General features: G+C 36.4%; 1 protein-coding gene across 11 annotated transcripts in view; it reads right to left on the bottom strand.

The window, feature by feature from the left end:
- The window catches only part of eya1 (EYA transcriptional coactivator and phosphatase 1), a 97,249-nt gene that overhangs the window by 39,951 nt on the left and 40,195 nt on the right, over positions 1-17,103 (bottom strand). For 7 of the 11 annotated variants that reach the window (XM_073813104.1, XM_065294958.1, XM_065294952.1 and 4 more), the window contains exon 1: positions 6,234-6,514. The exons of 2 other annotated variants lie outside the window; for them this stretch is intronic. The gene's annotated coding sequence lies outside the window, so the exon portion shown is untranslated. Of the gene's footprint in view, positions 1-937; positions 1,646-6,233; positions 6,515-16,207; positions 16,507-17,103 lie in introns of those variants that run through there. 2 more of the 11 variants (XM_065294957.2, XM_065294953.1) reach the window with 2 other exon arrangements.

The raw sequence follows: 17,103 nt of genomic DNA, 5'->3' as shown, positions 1-17,103 counted from the left end.
CAGTAAATCATGTTATACTGTAATTTCTAAATAAAAGCTATTTACAGATTAAAATTACAACTGGAAACTTATAATTTTAATAAAATTTTAGACTTTGGATCCCATTGTACACGTATTCAATAATAATAAACTTTATTGTGTAACAAAATACCAATACAAAAAATAAATTAAATACAAAAGAAACCGTTACTAAATTCTCACTTTAGGAAATAACATATCCATAAAGCAACAATACTGCAAATTACTGTATATATAATAATTGATCAATAACAAAAAAAAATGTATTAATAAAACTAGGCATTGTTAAAAACGTAAACTATATTAAACAAGAGCATTCCAGCAGTTCTCAAGAGAAATACACTTAACAAGGGCATTCCCCTGAGACACATCAAATGACATTCGACACAAATTTATCAATTAATGAGACATCTGATGATTGATTTACTTTCGCATTTTAAGCATTAAAAATTAACCATGACTGGCCCCGCAGAGCGCACTTCAATTTTCATACGATGGTTTCCTCCGGCGACCGCTGGTTTGAAGCACTAACAGCCGAGCTGTGTGATTTCGAGGGCCTTAAACCTCAATGAGAGTGAATGAAGAGTTCACTAAAGCGTGCTGTTTGCTCTGGCACGCATCTTAATTGTTTCTTTGTTTATATACCGAGGGCCACGCCACTAAAAACATTATTCTACAGGCTCTGTTTTACACTCACGGGACTTTATTATGCATAGCAAATAGAAGGCTAGGCCAGTGTGTGTGTGTGTTTGTGGTCGGATGCATATTATGGATGTTTGTATCTGCAAAAAATGCATTATTGCACAAATTAGGTAACAAACAAAATGCATTATTCAGTCAATTAAAATGCTAATGTGCATTAACAAACATTTAACCTATAAAGAGAAAACAAACATTACTTTAGCATAGATTATCATACCTCTTTTAGTAGTTGTTCTTGGTCTATAAAATATCCATTACAGATGGTAGCAGTTAAAAGAAGTGAAAAGTAATCCATGCCACGAAGTAAAAAATATTTGCTTTCAAAAATAATGTTAGAGAATCAATGTGTCAAACATTACATCTAAATTTGTGCCTACATTTCTCCAACATCTTCATCAATCCTGCTTTTCTGACACCTCTAACTTACTATTTTAATTCTTCCACAGTTTTCCAAAATAGCCAGACACCTACTTCTGAAGTCCTGAGCACTTGTCTGTTTGTGTCTACAAAACCGCATCAAACTTTGCTAAACAAGTAACTCCTTTGCTCTGATGCTGCTGACAGCCAATCAGCTCTCCTCTTACCTGCAACTGGATGGGCCTTAACCATCTGTGTCATATATCATCTTTTTCAGTCTTTCTCTTTCTATCCCTCCCTATGATTTTTCCACCTACCCTGATCCTAAAAACAATCTCATTCCTTGTTATTTCAGCTCGGTTCCACTGTGAAGAGCCATCCGTGACACAATAGACGTTGTCTAAGAAAACATTTTTGTTATTCTCGCGCAGAATGAGAAGAGAGGAGCTGGTGAAACAGAGAGGCACATTGTCTGTAGGCTCAGCCCCTCCGCTGTTGTTTCCTCCTCCTAAGTCTTCCCTCCCTCAAAAAGAGAGAGAGAGCAGCCGAATGACAGAAAGGTGATTCATCATTGGTCAACGACAGCTGCAAACTGGATTAGTCCTCCCCCAATCAACATGCAAAGCGGCTTAGCCAAGGTAAGCAGGAAAGGGGGGCTTGGGGGGCTTTGGGTGAGTGAGCTGGGGGCGCCTGCTTGAGGTCGCTGCCGCTGTTGCCTCTGGAAGTGTATGGGGGGGGGGGAGTTGAGAGAAATGGGAGTTTGTTGAACAGAAGCTAGTCAAGCATGACACCCCTAGCATCTTCTGAAGATCTATCATCTGCAATTGACGCTATCTGAAATTTATCTCCACTCCCTCTCCAAGCACACTGACAGTTCCTAATGATGGTCAAGGAGGGGGGGTTGATGATGACTTTGCCCAAGGCTTTGGGGGGACAGTAGACCACTACAGAGTGCATTTCTTGCAAAAAGGCAAAGGTATAGAATAAATAATGGGCCTGCATATGTTTCCTATACTTTAAATAGTGCTATTACTCTTTTAGGTTGACAATTAGATTCTGCTGTCCACTACAATGGTATACCTGTGGCACTATAACCCAATTTGAAGCCAGGACCAAACTGTGCACTCTGCCGGATCTGGATTACGGTTATTGTGCCTTTCCACCAAAAATGTTAAATGAAGTAAAAAAGCATGAATTTTTAATGCTGGTCTGTGTAGTAACCTGAGCTGTTTGGTCTTGGTGTTTTTCGACCCCCTTCCCTTTTCTTCCCCCAATGCCCGAGCCATGATGAATAATGGTAAAGTTTTAGAAATTCTCCCTCCTCATCAACCAAGCTTTCTTTTTCTATCACGTCTAGCCATGTTAACACACTTTAATATCCTCAACTCATTCCTAACATAATCCAAAGCTTGAGAGCGAAACGTTTGACGGTGCATAAAAGTTTTTTGCATTGCAGGAAAGAGAGATAAAGAAATAAATGAAGGCGGTCAAATAAAGGAGACTCCAGCGCTCAGGGCTTATGAAGCGTTACTCATGCTGGTCTCGCAGCAAAGCCCCTTATCCGACAGGTGATTTTCACCAGGTGAATGGGAAGGGGAGGGGTTGGTGGGCTTTTAAAAGCAAAAACAAGCCATTCTACCGTGCTGCTAAATATTTATTCTTTAAACAAAAAGAGGTCTGCATTCAGCATCTTTGATGTTCTTTTAATTCAACCTGAACTGAGCAGCCTTTGATGCTCTCAGAACAAAGAGTTGCTGGAAGTGTCATCAAAAAACCAAACATGCTTCACTCACGACTGTTTGCACGGCTTTTTGTTTCGCTTTGCTTATTTCATGCGCTGCGTTTCCATCTGCAAACACCGCCGGGCTTTTAACATTGATCATTATAGTGCACGCGGGCTGTCTGAGCTCGCAGAGAAAATTCACCTGCATGCTTTAATTCTGATGTCAATAACAAGCAAGACTGAAATATTTGTTATTTTTCATTTGAAAGCACTTTATAGTGGAAAACAAAATTTAGTTCTGCTATTCATATTATAAACAAAAAATATATATTTTTATAAAATAATATAAAAATCACTATAATAGTTTTGTGCATTTGTTGCTTTTCCTTTGTGCCACATTTTATGAGAGTTTAATTTTATCGAGATCAACGAATATTCAATTTTGAATTTTATAGTTATGCAAAACATGTGCTGTAAGTTATTAATTTTATAAAACAATGCTTTAATCAAAATAACTTTACAACAACTAATCCCAACTTAAACTGGTCAGCTGAATCCACATGGTGGCCCTGGAAAAATAAATCCACTTGCAAAGAATGTCGATGTAGACAACAATTGAACACAGATGTGATGAGAATTAGACACAGTTTACAAAATGCTACACTTTACTTGACTCTATGAGCATAGAGAAAAGAAATGCAATGCCAACAAAACAGTGGTATTAAAAAAAAAAGGCATTTCAGGAAAATATCTGAAAATGTGTGCCGGAATAATTTTAATGCAGGTAGGTTTAATTTTTTTTCTTACTACAACTCAATAATAAATTAAAAATTGTGAATACTCTAAAATGCTAGCAATATGATAAATTACGAAAATTCCAGAAATATAAACTGATAAAAAATAAATACTTTACAAGTGGCAAACAAAAAGGCATGCGTAAACATACATATCAAACCACTACCAAAGCTAACTTACACATTTATGTACAGAAGCAAACTTTGACGCACCCACAGAAATATGATCTCAGTTAAGTTTATAAATTTCAATTTAAATAGACAACCAAAAATTTTGAAATTTTGCAAAATTAAAATGTTAATTCTGAGCACATGTCTTGCGGTTTGTTGATGAACGATTTGTCTCTTCCATTTTGCTCAATCTGACATGAAGCTCAAGCGATGGACAGCATAGCTACATTAAATCTGTTAATTCTGAGCTCTTCAACCCACTAAATTATTTCCAGAAGTCCATCCGCTTTCAGTGTCCATCATAGGAGATTTACGCTACACATCTGATCGCATTCTCCCCACCGCAGCTTCACACACAAAAAAAAAAACTTATTTTACAGCAAACACGTATGGGATTGATCAAATTTGTACTTTTATTGCAGCAGTACCTTATTTTTACTTCTGCCTTTAATTTTACATTGTACAAGCTGCTTCGCAGACTAAAAAAAGAAAGTCTATTTAAATTTGCAAACAAATTTAGTTAAATAATAAACCTTTAGTGCTGATGCTGACAATGCAGGTGGAAAAAACTAAAAAAAGCTTAATTTACATTAAGAAAAAAATCTTTCTGCTCTCTTTCACTACATTCGACAAGCAAAATAAAAAAACTAATCCCCAGGTTTAGCTCATCCTCCGCTACCCTTCTTAAGCAAACAAACTCCTTGATTACATGTAAACAAACACAAAGGGATTTCTAAATGTTGAAGAGCCGTGATCAATTGAGCCTCTCAGCCCTTATTTCCTGCTCCCTCAGCTACGTTTTCCTGAGACAAACAGTGGCATGTTAACAAAATAACACTCTACTGTATTTAGTAAACAGCTAATCGCCACAAATGGTTTCCGCTGTCTCTATCTCATAAACAGTAGAGCGCAGCAGTTTCAATTAACCCTGTGTCTTTCACCACACACCATTTCCAACTCGGAAACAGACTTCGGCCGCGCACATACGGAACGCATTGGGCCCTCGGCAAACAACGGCACGCCGTGGGTCTGAGCGCATGGGGGCTTATCAGGAAGAGCTTAATGCAGTCAAACGTATACTTTATTAAAACAAACACAGTGCGTAAACAATTCAAATCAAGCGAACCATTATGAGGTAATTAGATAAACAGGGTTATTGTGTAGAGGATTATTAACACAATCCTGCAAAAACAATGCAATTCAAACAACAGCTGCCGGAGTTGTTCTACAATAAAATAGCACTTAAAATGTTGATATTTATAAAAAAATAAGACAACAACAGAATAGCTCTAAAAATGTATTATTTACACAATTCACCAGACAACACAGAAAAGTTAAGTCCTTGTAAAATGTACCGTCCTGATGTTCCGAACAAAAAAACAAAACCCCGTACGGTGCTGTTGGTGGCCGCCTGTCGATGTCTTACAAGACACCGATCTCCACTCGGCCTGCCGATCTGTCTACCCTAAAGCATTCCTGCCTGCAGCAGATGGCATTGGATGTCAACTGCTATACTGAAATGGTTTTGTTTATTCTGCCAGCTGTATAGGATCTTTTGTGGAGAGTCTGCTGTATTTTACTAGCTGGATGGAAATGCAACTTACTGAGCAGAGAGAAAGAAATACGGAGGCCATTATTTACATTCTTATCTCTTATTTCAATACATCTGTTATGATGTATTAGAAAAGGTTCTCCTCATCTCAGGGATAATGAGAGGGGGAAAAGGTGAATTTCCAAAAGAAGGTAGAATCAGGTGTAAGCTCTCAGGTGAGAGAGAGAGAGTCACTGGGGATTTAAATTTGAGCGGCAAACGGTGCCAATGACATGACGGCTTTCTTACAATCTTAAAATTAATTTAAAACTATAAAGGCTGTATGATGTATTAAATAAAATATTTGTATACTTGATCAAAAAAAAAATGTATGTACAATTTTGAAAAATGTATAACATGAAATGCTATAAAATATTAGATTTTTTGTTGTTTTAAAATACTTTAGAGCTTAATAACAAATAAATGTGTTTTAAAAATAATCTGACACTAAAGCAATTTTAGTTGAATTAATTATTTTTTGACAATAGTGTTGTTGACAGTGCTGTCATAAAATAATTGTTTTTATATATTTACAATATTTTAAATATGTAGTAAATACTACAGAGTTTCTTACTATATATCAATTTTATAAAACAGATTTAAAAATTGTTTATAGTTTGATCCAATTTGTTTCATGTCTGAAACAAATTGTCAGTGGTTTAAAAGCCATGGGATTTTGTCAATCTAAACACCAACACTATAAATATATCAGGAAATGTTTTACAAAAATGTCTCAATTGACAGTATTCTGCAAGTATTTAGCTAGATTTACAAACGTACAAAGTTTACAACTGACAGAGAAAGTTTAAAAGTAAAACAAAAAATGCCAAATACAGAAGAAAACTGACTATTCACATATACCCAAAATAGTACTTACTACAATTATGGTAGAATCCTTGTATTTATTTCTTGTATTCCTCCTATTTTTGCAATGTTCTGTTGACAGTCTGTCCGTTCCAGAGCAATAAAGAACTTCTTAAAAAAAAAAAAAACTTTCTCTTGGTTCGACTGAAACGCACAGATTACCGATAAAAGACAACTTTTTTCTTTTTCATTTTAAGGGTGGAAAGCCGTGGAGTCCCATGCTAGATCTCAAGAGACAGACTCCGAGCAAGAACGAGAGTTGTCCGATTACTGCTGCAGGCAGTGACCAGCTAGTGTCTGAGAAAGAAAAAAAAGTGTAGGAGAGAGAGAGAGAGAGAGAGACGGTCGAGAGAGAGTGAGCGAGCGAGCGAGCGAGAGAGGGAGGGAGCTTGCAGTTTGAAAGCGCAGTAAGTTGCTTGCTTCTCTCGAACAGGAAGACTTTAGTTTGGAGGAGGCACAGGGGAGTTTTTTTCACACCAGTCCTCCATATGTCATTCACTCACAGCTTTAAGCAATATAGCCCTTCGCTAGATTGTATCAGCGATCTTAAGACAATGAAACTGCAGAGGCTTTATGCATCTTTGCTAGTCTGTAGGATCCCGCGGCTCGGCGATCACACACACACATAGCCCCAAGGCAAAGCTTTTTTCCTCTTCCATTTATTTTTATTTTCTTTCCCACAAAGCAGTACTTTTTTGTGCCTGATTTTGTTTCCCGACGAAGGATCTTAGTGGATACGTGTAAATAAATATAGTTTATTTTACTGGAGCAAACTCGCTTGTCCGAAGCCCTCCATCAACAAGTCGAGCGCTCACTGCTGTTTGTAAGGTAATGAGTGGTGTCTGTCTGCTCCAGCTTATTACTTCATTTGTTTTCAAAGTTTACCTTCTCTACTCCCTCACAATGGAAGACTACCAAATGCAATCTATCACATTCTATAGGACAGGCATTCCTACTGAGAACGAGCTGGGGATTTATATTGCTCTAATCCAGGATTGCAGATGCAAAACTTAAAATTTAAATGAAAAATAGAGTAAAATAAATTAATAAACAAAATAATATATAAAATATATAAAAAAGCTTTTTTATAACAGCAATAAAGCATTCTAAAATTAAATAAATGAAGAAAGAATAACAAATGACATTTTAATGACAAAGTTTAATATAAACTTCATGGCGGCTTTCTGGACTAAAATGCATGTTTGAGCTGCCTTAAGTTAAGGAAACACTTAGCCATGACATATCTTAAAGGATTAGTCAATTTTCTTTAAAAAAAATCCGGATAATTTACTCACCACCATGTCATCCAAAATGTTGATGTCTTTATTTGTTTAGTCGAGAAGAAATTATGTTTTTTTTTTAGGAAAACATTCCAAGATTTTTCTCATTTTAATGGACTTTAATGGACCCCAACACTTAATAGTTTCAATGCAGTTTAAAATTGCAGTTTCAAAAGACTCTAAACGATCCCAAACTAGGCATATGGGTCTTATCCAGCGAAACGATTGTCATTTTTCACAAGAAAAAGGTAAAATATGCATTTTTAAACCACTACTACTTGTTTATCTCCGGCCCTGTGACGCGCCAGCGCTACCTTACGTTATTGCGTAATGCCGTGAAAAGGTCACGTGTTACATATATGACCATTTAAAAAAATAACTGACATAAAGACATGAATTAGTATCATTCGACATACAACAATGTCAGAACGGTCCTCTTTCTCCACACTTGTAAACACTGGGGAGTAGTTTCGATACATCATCCGTGACCTCTTGACGTGATGACGTATTGCGTGAGGTCACGCTGGCGCATCACAGGACCGGAGATAGACAAGAAGTTGTGGTTTAAAAGTGCATATTTTTTATTTTTCTTGTCGAAAATGAAAATCGTTTCGCTAGATAAGACCCTTATGCCTCGTTTGGGATTGTTTAGAGTCCTTTGAAACTGCAATTTTAAACTACATTAAAACTGTTACATGTTGGGGTCCATTAAAGTCCATTAAAATGAGAAAAATCCTGGAATGTTTTCCTCAAAAAACATAATTTCTTCTCGACTGAACAAAGAAAGACATCAACATTTTGGATGACATGGTGGTGAGTAAATTATCTGGATTTTTTTATTTATTTAAGAAAATTGACTAATCCTTTAACATACATCAGTGCCATTGTTTTGTCTCAAGATACACAACAGTATTGTAAAACTGCTTAAATGTCCTACTATAACTTCAGGATTATTTTAAACCCTGTCCGGAAAATATTATGTATATCACATTCCGTTAGCAAAGGTCATGGGTTAAATTCACAGAAAACATAAATACTGATCAAATGTAAAAGCACAAAAATTAGACTGAATATATACTCTCTTTCTCTCTCTCTCTCTCTCTCTCTCTCTCTATCATAATGTTCAAATGTAACTGGTTAACAACACAGCAGGTGCAAATGGGAAACACGTTGGCTAAAAAGACACTCACACACCTTAATGCGTCAGTGCGCTGCAGTGGACTCAGCACCCATATATGGAACAGCAGGTCAACACGAGCAAATAGTATAAATAGAGCCAAGCTTGACTTGTCCTCACTTAGATGCGCTGTGCTACTAGAGCAGTTGACATGCAAATGCAGAGCCGTTTACGCTACAGATGTGCCTACAGGTAAAACCCAGCGTTTCACATTTCAGGCTCTGAAAATTAAATATATTGCATTTTGAAAAGGCTCTTGATAACTCAATAGAGTGATAAATGCAAAGGGGATCTCAAGTAACTACTCGTCATAGCTGAGGGGTGTATACACCAATCGAGTTATAACCCTCTCTCTCTCTATCATATAAAATTAACTTTCAATGTAATTTCGCAGTTATTTCAAAATTGCACGGCATAATTACCCCAAGTTGTTTACGTCTCCAAAGCGAACGCTTTCATTTTCCCTCAAGTCTTCATCAGCGGAGAGGTTTTTAAAAGTATGTTTCGCATTACTGTACCATAAAACTATAAATAGCACAATACAGGTGAAGGATTTCTCACAATATTCAGTAAGACTGAGATTAAAATTCTGACAGATGTACTACCCATTAAAATGTGAATGGTCGTAAATAACAACTAAATTCAAACTAAATGATTTTTTGCTTATAATAAAACTATATACATGCACTCAATATTAAAGTGTGAAACACAACAGGTTTACGATTTTATTTTTGTGCATCTAAGCAATTAACTGTGAAAAAATAATGTTGAACCTAAAAGCTAAATTATTTTCTCCACTAAAATGGCCTTTAAGAATTAGACAATCAGCCATGCAATGTTCTTATTATGTGCCTATGGTGGACTTAACAAAGTTGCATTGATAGTCCTAGACTGACATCAGTGCTAAAACATTACTTGCCAAAAACTATATCAAGCTAGAAATATGAGAAGAGGGTAAGATTAAAAGTGAAGCCGTTCTTTATTAAGGATTATCTTGATGGGACCCTGCAGTCTAACTGGGAGGCTGCAGAGATGCCTGATTGAAATTTAGACACATGGTGGATCTACGGTGTCCTGCGCTGCATAGGGGTTATCAAGAAATTATGTCACAAATGCACAATTATGCTATGATTCATGCACAGCCCACAGCTGAGCCACTAAAACCAACAGCCTGGAGTTGAGCTCATTACTCGCTAAAGTAATTCGGATGAAAGACAATAAATGGGTGCCCTGATGGAATGCCATTATTGCTATTGTACAGCAGGATTTCATACAAGCATGCATTTATACTACAGGCAACATCTGCATAGAGAATGCTGATAGAAATATGACAAAAAATTATGGTTTTGAAAAATATTATTTTGTGATCATGTAATGATCATGAACCACATTGTTGGAGTTCATTCATCAGTTAGTTTTAATACGTAACACTTTAAAGCTGCCTCTCCCCCCACCCCCAAGATATGAAACTTGAACCTGGTCTTTAATAAAAACAACATTTAACACTTCAAACAAAAAAAAGAAATACCAGGTGGAGCATTTTTCTGCTGAGAAGAAAGACCAAAAACCGTTTTTGCTCATAAACCTTACAGGTACTATAAAATAGGAAAAACTGCTGATTGGTCACTTTTTTCAGAAAGTTGATATTGGATTTTTCTTCATTCTTTGTCAAACGCTTATATTTTCTGTTTTGAAAAAGCACGGTACAAATATATCCCTTGAGTGGCAGATTTATTCCCAACTGCGCAGGAAAGACAAACTGGTGTAATGTGAGAACACTTAACCAGATTCATCATGTGATAAACACATGCGATTCTTAAATTAACACGTAGAAATGAGCAAACAATTCAGATACATTATTAGTAAGAAACTGTTATTTCAGCCTGGGCCGGGTTTCCAAAAGCATCGTAAGGCTAAGTAGATCGTAAAAATGATCGTAGAATCATCTTAGATTTACGGGCCGTTTCCAAAGAGCTTCGTAACTTAAGTAGCACTTGAAAATCATCATAGGTCTACGAGTGCTCTGGAGTAATCGTTAAATCATAAGTGCATCGTAAGACAACAGAGTTACAAGGTCACCTGCAGGACAACAATCAAATTGCACTCCTATAAAGACGATAATTTAATGTTTTAATTTATTGGGTTCTTCTTTGTTTATTTTATATTAAATATATAATATAATATATTTAAAATTCAAACGAGAAATCAAATTTAAATGACTAAACATAAATTAATAAAGAAGGAAAACTTATTTGCTACAAGTTTTTTTGTATTTTGGTAAAAGTTTGGTTCCGATTGCTGCTATAATTAATCTAAAAATTGTTTTAAAGGGAAATGGCATCTAATTAAAGAAACCAAATAAATATTTACAGTACAATGCAATAATCCATAATAATAAATAAACAAAGATAATAAAAAACAAAAAATAATAGTAATCTAAACTATAATTTAAAATGCAGAAGGCATTTCGCAGTGGGACGAGTCGTAACTAAATACGGAAAGAATATTTCATTATGCACAAATTATTAAAACATTTAAAAAGCCATTGAACAATTATGAATAATAATATAAAAAATATTAATGCACATCGGCTGAAGATAATTAGCCTAAACAAGCTTCTGCTACAAATTCTATAGGTGACATTTCAGCACTTGACAAACGGATAGCGACTCGTAAGTAGCACTTAAAACGCAGCTGTGAGCGATCGTTTTACGTACATCTTAGGGAAACGCACATAAATGAACAATGAATGTTCGTTAAGTAGATCGTAGAAAGCGCTGTTAAGTGCTTAGTTCAATCGTTATCGAGAAACCCAGCCCTAATCTCACAAGTATTTGTACGTATTTTACGAGTTGGCTAATTCATATGAATTTGTACGAAACGTGTATCCTACAAAAACATACGATTATCATAAAAAAACAACGTCACAGGGCAAAAGCACAGTGTACAACAATGTATGAATGTGGTCGTACGAATTAGCCACCCCATAAATACGTACAAATTGCCATGAGATAGCGTTGGTGATTAAACAAAACTAGTGATGCACCGATGTATCGGCAGCCGATATTTATCGGCCGATTTTTGCTGAATTTGAAACCATCGGCATATCGGCAATAGCACGAGAAAGGCCGATACCGATTGTTTATTGATTAACTGCATAAAAAATGAGTTAATGTTGTTAATAAAATAAATGCTGAATAGCAAAAACCACCTTTGAAGGTTGTCATGCTGTCTTATTATATTTGTTTTAGCTTAATTTGGGCCTCTCTTATTATGTTGGTCAGTTGAATGTTAATTAGATCCAATCCATGTTCAGTAAAAATTATTGGATGCAGAAATAAATTAGCTAATAGACCAACTGTATAGTATTGTATACAAGTGTTTAATATCGGTATCGGCATCGGCCAGAAGTTGTCTGTTTAAATCGGTATCGGCCCAAAAAATCCTATCGGTGCATCCCTAAACAAAAGATATAAAATTATACAACATATTGCTGTTGGTAAGTAGCCTTATTTTTCTGAGGTTTCATTACACAGAATTTAAGATAAATTAATGTATTTTATAAAATGTCATAAAACTAGTCCCCCCCCCCGATGGTGCAATGTAGCACACAGTGAGAAATTATTAAAAAAAATTCTTGGGGTTGACTTAATTCAAGTTAAAAAATCAGGTTACACCTAATGTAGCCAATTAGCACCATGTGTTATACATTATATGTACATTATAATTGATTTGCACTGTACCAAACATTGTCTATTGTGCATACACTGCCTCTGAGTTTAGCACAACGGTGAGGTTATAGCACTTGCACTGCCGGCTATCTGCACATCCCTTGTTACCGAGCAGTATCATATCGCATTCACAAGCATCTTGCAACAAACCAAATTCTTCGAGTAGATACCAAACTGTATCTAAATCAGTTCCCTATCAGGCTGGGTATGACAAATAAAAAGGATTCAAATTCGTAATCTGAAAAACTCAATCCTCTACCATTGCACTCGTAAGTAATGGGCGATGCTAAATTCGAACACGACGTACAAGAAGGTTTATGGATTAGACGGCCTCATTAGTGGGTGTTTTCTCTCCCCCTGTCTGATCTCACAGCCTGCACCATCAATCTCCCAAACTCCATTTGCTGGATCCAACCTGCAGTGCTTAATTTCATGGGAAGAAAGGAAAGCCAATCAGATGAAATCTGTTCAGAAGAGCACCGTACCCACTATTCAAATACTGTCTTCATTTGACTCCAGGGCAATCTCTGATGATGATGACAGGTTGCTACCACAAAAAAGATTTCAACAGCACAGACAGATCATTTGAAAGCACCCTAAGGTAAATTACTAGAAAAACGAAGTGCTTTCAAGTGGTGAACAAAAACTGCAGCAAAGACCCATTTCTTTATAAACAAACATGTTTGTCTGTCAGGTTTGTCTGTCTTCCATGGTAGGGTTGATGAAAGTATTTTCATACTTATTCCTCAGAAACACAGCTTGATTTCTCCTCATCAGAATAATTCAGCCGGTTAACCACAAAAGGACGCTGAATAATTCAAAATTTGCAATCACAGGCAAGACAAACAGGGAGATTTCCAAAAGATGATACATATGTTTTGTGTTAAGTGAGTTACTATTCTTTGTGTACATTCATGAGGATGAATTTTAAACTACAGTGATGTTTTGCGAGTCTAGAATTCATCATTTATTTAAGCAAAACGTCTGTTATTTTCAAATCAGTCATCCAAATGAACCCTAATCATTATTCCTAAACAGCAATGAGATCAAATAGAAATCAACCAGAGACCCTTTTTCAATTGTCCTTTGATTTAAAGACCGTAGTAATCTTATATGTCTTTTCCAAAGTTTTAGCAAAGATTCCAACAATGTCTCAAACTTTGCTAAGATCCCAAAAATAAAAAGTTTAAACTTGAAATTATACATAAGAGTACATTATGTTACTTACATTAATTATATACATCAGCACTGTTCGGGATTAATTCAGGATAAAACAATTTCTGACACTATGGGGCTGTTTCCCAGACATGGATTAGCTTAAACCAGGACTAGTCCTTAGTTTAATTAAGAAATATAACTAGTTTTTAAAAACATGTCTTACTAAAAACATTACATGTGTGCATTTCAAGGCAAAACAAAGGGCACTGTATTTTAAGATATGTCAATGCAAGTTGTTTTCAGTTTGGACAGCTCTTACATTTATTTTAGTCTAGGACTAATCTAATCCCTGTCTAGGAAATCTCCTCCCATAGTACAACCCAGTTTCACGGAGTTGCGTATAAATAGCACAAAGTGTGAAAATCGTGCAATACATACGCCAAATTCCAATTTGGCATGCATATGATACACCAGTCCTTCCCATTCACTTAAACGGCATATCTTTTTTTTGTCTTTTTATTTATTGGTTTCTCAGTTTTTTCCCATTTTCGCTTGGGTTTAGGGTTAGAACTACTTTTGTATAAAAATGACATCCTAACCCAAACCCCAATTCTAACCCCAATTGCAAGCGATCATGGCTAAATATAGACAAAAACATGGAGAAACATGTATATTAAATAACCTCCTTAAGCAAATCTCAAATCTTACCCGAAAATGGTTTAAAAACAATAAAAAATTGAGAAACTAATAAATAAAACAACATGTATTGCACGATTTTCACTAGGGATGCACCGATACCTGGAATCGATACCACGTTCTGAGAAATGTCTATGTTTGAGCGGCGTGTAAGGGGTTAATGCCTCTTGTGTTGTCCAAAGTGGCAGAGTTTACAACAAACTGGAAAACTAGTCCTTTGTTTTTTTGTTAAATTATATGACTAAAGCTGTTACCTGTAAATTTAAATCATGTTTTTTTTATTAAGTACTCGGTATCGGTATCGGCAAGTACTGAAATGCAAGTACTCGTACTCGTACTCGTACTCGTATTCCAAAAAAGTTTTTCACACTTTATGCTATTTATACGCATCTACATGAGACTGGGTAGCATAGTACATGTACATGCAGCCACTGGTAAAGCTCAGTGGTAAAGCATCGTATTAGCAGCGCCAAAGATCATGGGTTCAAACCCAGAGATCAGACATGCTAATAAAATATTAAAGTAGTAACATTGTAATGCACTGTAAATTGCTTTGATGTTAACAATACATTTATGCATTCATCCAAAATAGAAAGCTTTATTAAAATGATAGTTCACCCAAAACTAGAAATTTTATTTAAAAATATATTTTGATAAATGAAGGTAATCACACAATTGATGCTTTCCTACTATAGAAGTCAATGGGTACCATATCATCATTTATCAAAATATCTTCTTTTATGTGTAACATAAAATACAGAAATGCATACAGGTTTACACAACATGAGGGAAAGTAAATTTCATTTTGGGTGAACTATCCTTTTTAATTTTTCTGACAATACTAAAGTGACACATGGAATTGGTCAAGCCCACCAGAATAAGCGTATTTGTTTAAGAGAAGCACCAAAGACACTTCTGCTCAAGAGTGCACCACTTTATGAGCATTCAGACACACCTGGTGAAGGCCTATGAGGCTCCTCTGATCCTCTACAAGACAGTTTATGACTCTCCAGGAATCTGAAAAAGCACCAAACCAAGCAAACTACAGGGATCTATTACTCAAAATGAGACATCACAGAGGATCTCAATAATATGCAAGACAACCTCCCTACTGGTGTTTGTTCAAACAGTGGACTGAAGCTAGCGGCTGTTGTTAGAGATGATGAACTAACTTTTTGTTTAGTTTAGTTTATTTACGTATTGTTCAAAACAATGCATTAAAAAGTTAATTCATACAGTTACATTAAACTGGGCGTATTTCCACTGTTTTGGCTGTGTTGATGTTGACAAACTAAACTACCAAATGAACTGCAGGTGTTGTAGTCATACGAAACTCAACAATACCTCAGTATAGAAACCAAGCAGTATCTTCAACTAAAGACTAAAAGAGTGACGATGAGTGCACAGCATAAGATACTTTAAATCACAACTGCTGGATTTGGACTACATTAATATTTCAAAATATATATTTTTGAAAAGTTCCTACACCAATATTACACATTTACTGTATGCATATGCAAAAAACCCTAATAAAATAAACGTAGAGCAAGCCGTATGCATGGTTATGTAATGTGGAACACAGTAAGCCTTTATAGTCTGTGAATACAGTTAACCTGTTGACTCCCTTGAAATACATATTGAGCATAGGGCAGGCATTAAAGTGAATAATTGATTGATTTCTTTTCCAGTAAAGGAGCCTTTTAAACTCCTTTAAGCATGGGTATAACATAACTGGAATCTTACATTCCTGTATAAGAAAGGTTGTTGGACTCCTACTACTAAATTTAAATCAGCTGCGCCCTAAAATACCAATATGTTTCGTAATAAATTTTCAGGCGCTTTCGAATGACTCCGCATGAGCATGCCGTGCGTTCGCAGGAACATTTGTCAGCGCAGGCCCGACTGTCTCATTCTTTTCACTGGTCAGAAATATGGCATTCCCAACCTTCACAGCTGCCTCCCCCAATTGGGTCCAGGTCAGCAGAAGTGGCGCAGCCAGACCGTTGCCTCCGCGGCCCCCGGAATGGTCTCTCCCCTGCGGAGTGGACACTTTGGCTCTCAGGCAGAGGGATTAGTTTCAGCCCAGCAGAACTCCCAGTGGGGGAAGAGCCCTGAAAGTCCAGAGGTTAGAGCCACTGCTTCCTTCCAGCCGGCTGACATTTGTGAAGCGGGGAGCCCACATAACAAAAACACATTAGGCAAATGTCTGCTTGGGGTTGTCTGTTTAAATTGCCCAGATGAAAGCCACTTTGATTGGGACACGGCCGTTCGGTACAATGGCGGTGGGCAGTTCCGGGGAAAGGGGCAGGCGTATGGAAGGAATGCAAAAAGGGGGATACGACCGTGTCTCGGTGTAAGAGAAAACTGGATATGAGTCTCAGCGGGTCGTGCAAATGTGCTAGATGATAGCACGGCTCAGAAAAGTGCAGCCTCGTTCATATGAAAACATTATAGGTTAAAGAAACACAGACATTGCGAAAGCAAAGAAAGGCCTATTGTTGATTTCTTTCATTTTGAGTTCATTACGCCTGTTTAAGGCCTACATTATCTTTTATAATATCTGTACTAAATATATATCCACACTTGCTCTTCAGGAAGCTATTTAGGAAGTATAATTAAATCAGTCAGTGCTGTTTACCATATATAATGGCAGGGCGTGTTGCTATCGGAAGGCAGATTTCGGATCATTTTTAGACATTTAACAGCTGAACTTCCTTCTCCTCATGTATATGCATTTAAAATAACACTTGGATTATTTGTATATGGAATTCCATTCACTTTATAGGACAGGGAAGATGCTGCAGTGGCCCCTGAAGTGTGTGAATTATTAGCAGCCTGCCT

Source organism: Paramisgurnus dabryanus, chromosome 22, assembly GCF_030506205.2.
Source record: "Paramisgurnus dabryanus chromosome 22, PD_genome_1.1, whole genome shotgun sequence".
In the NCBI taxonomy this organism is placed as follows: domain Eukaryota; kingdom Metazoa; phylum Chordata; class Actinopteri; order Cypriniformes; family Cobitidae; genus Paramisgurnus; species Paramisgurnus dabryanus.
The sequence above is the reverse complement of the archived record's forward strand: the minus strand, read 5'-3'. Positions and strand labels throughout refer to the sequence as shown.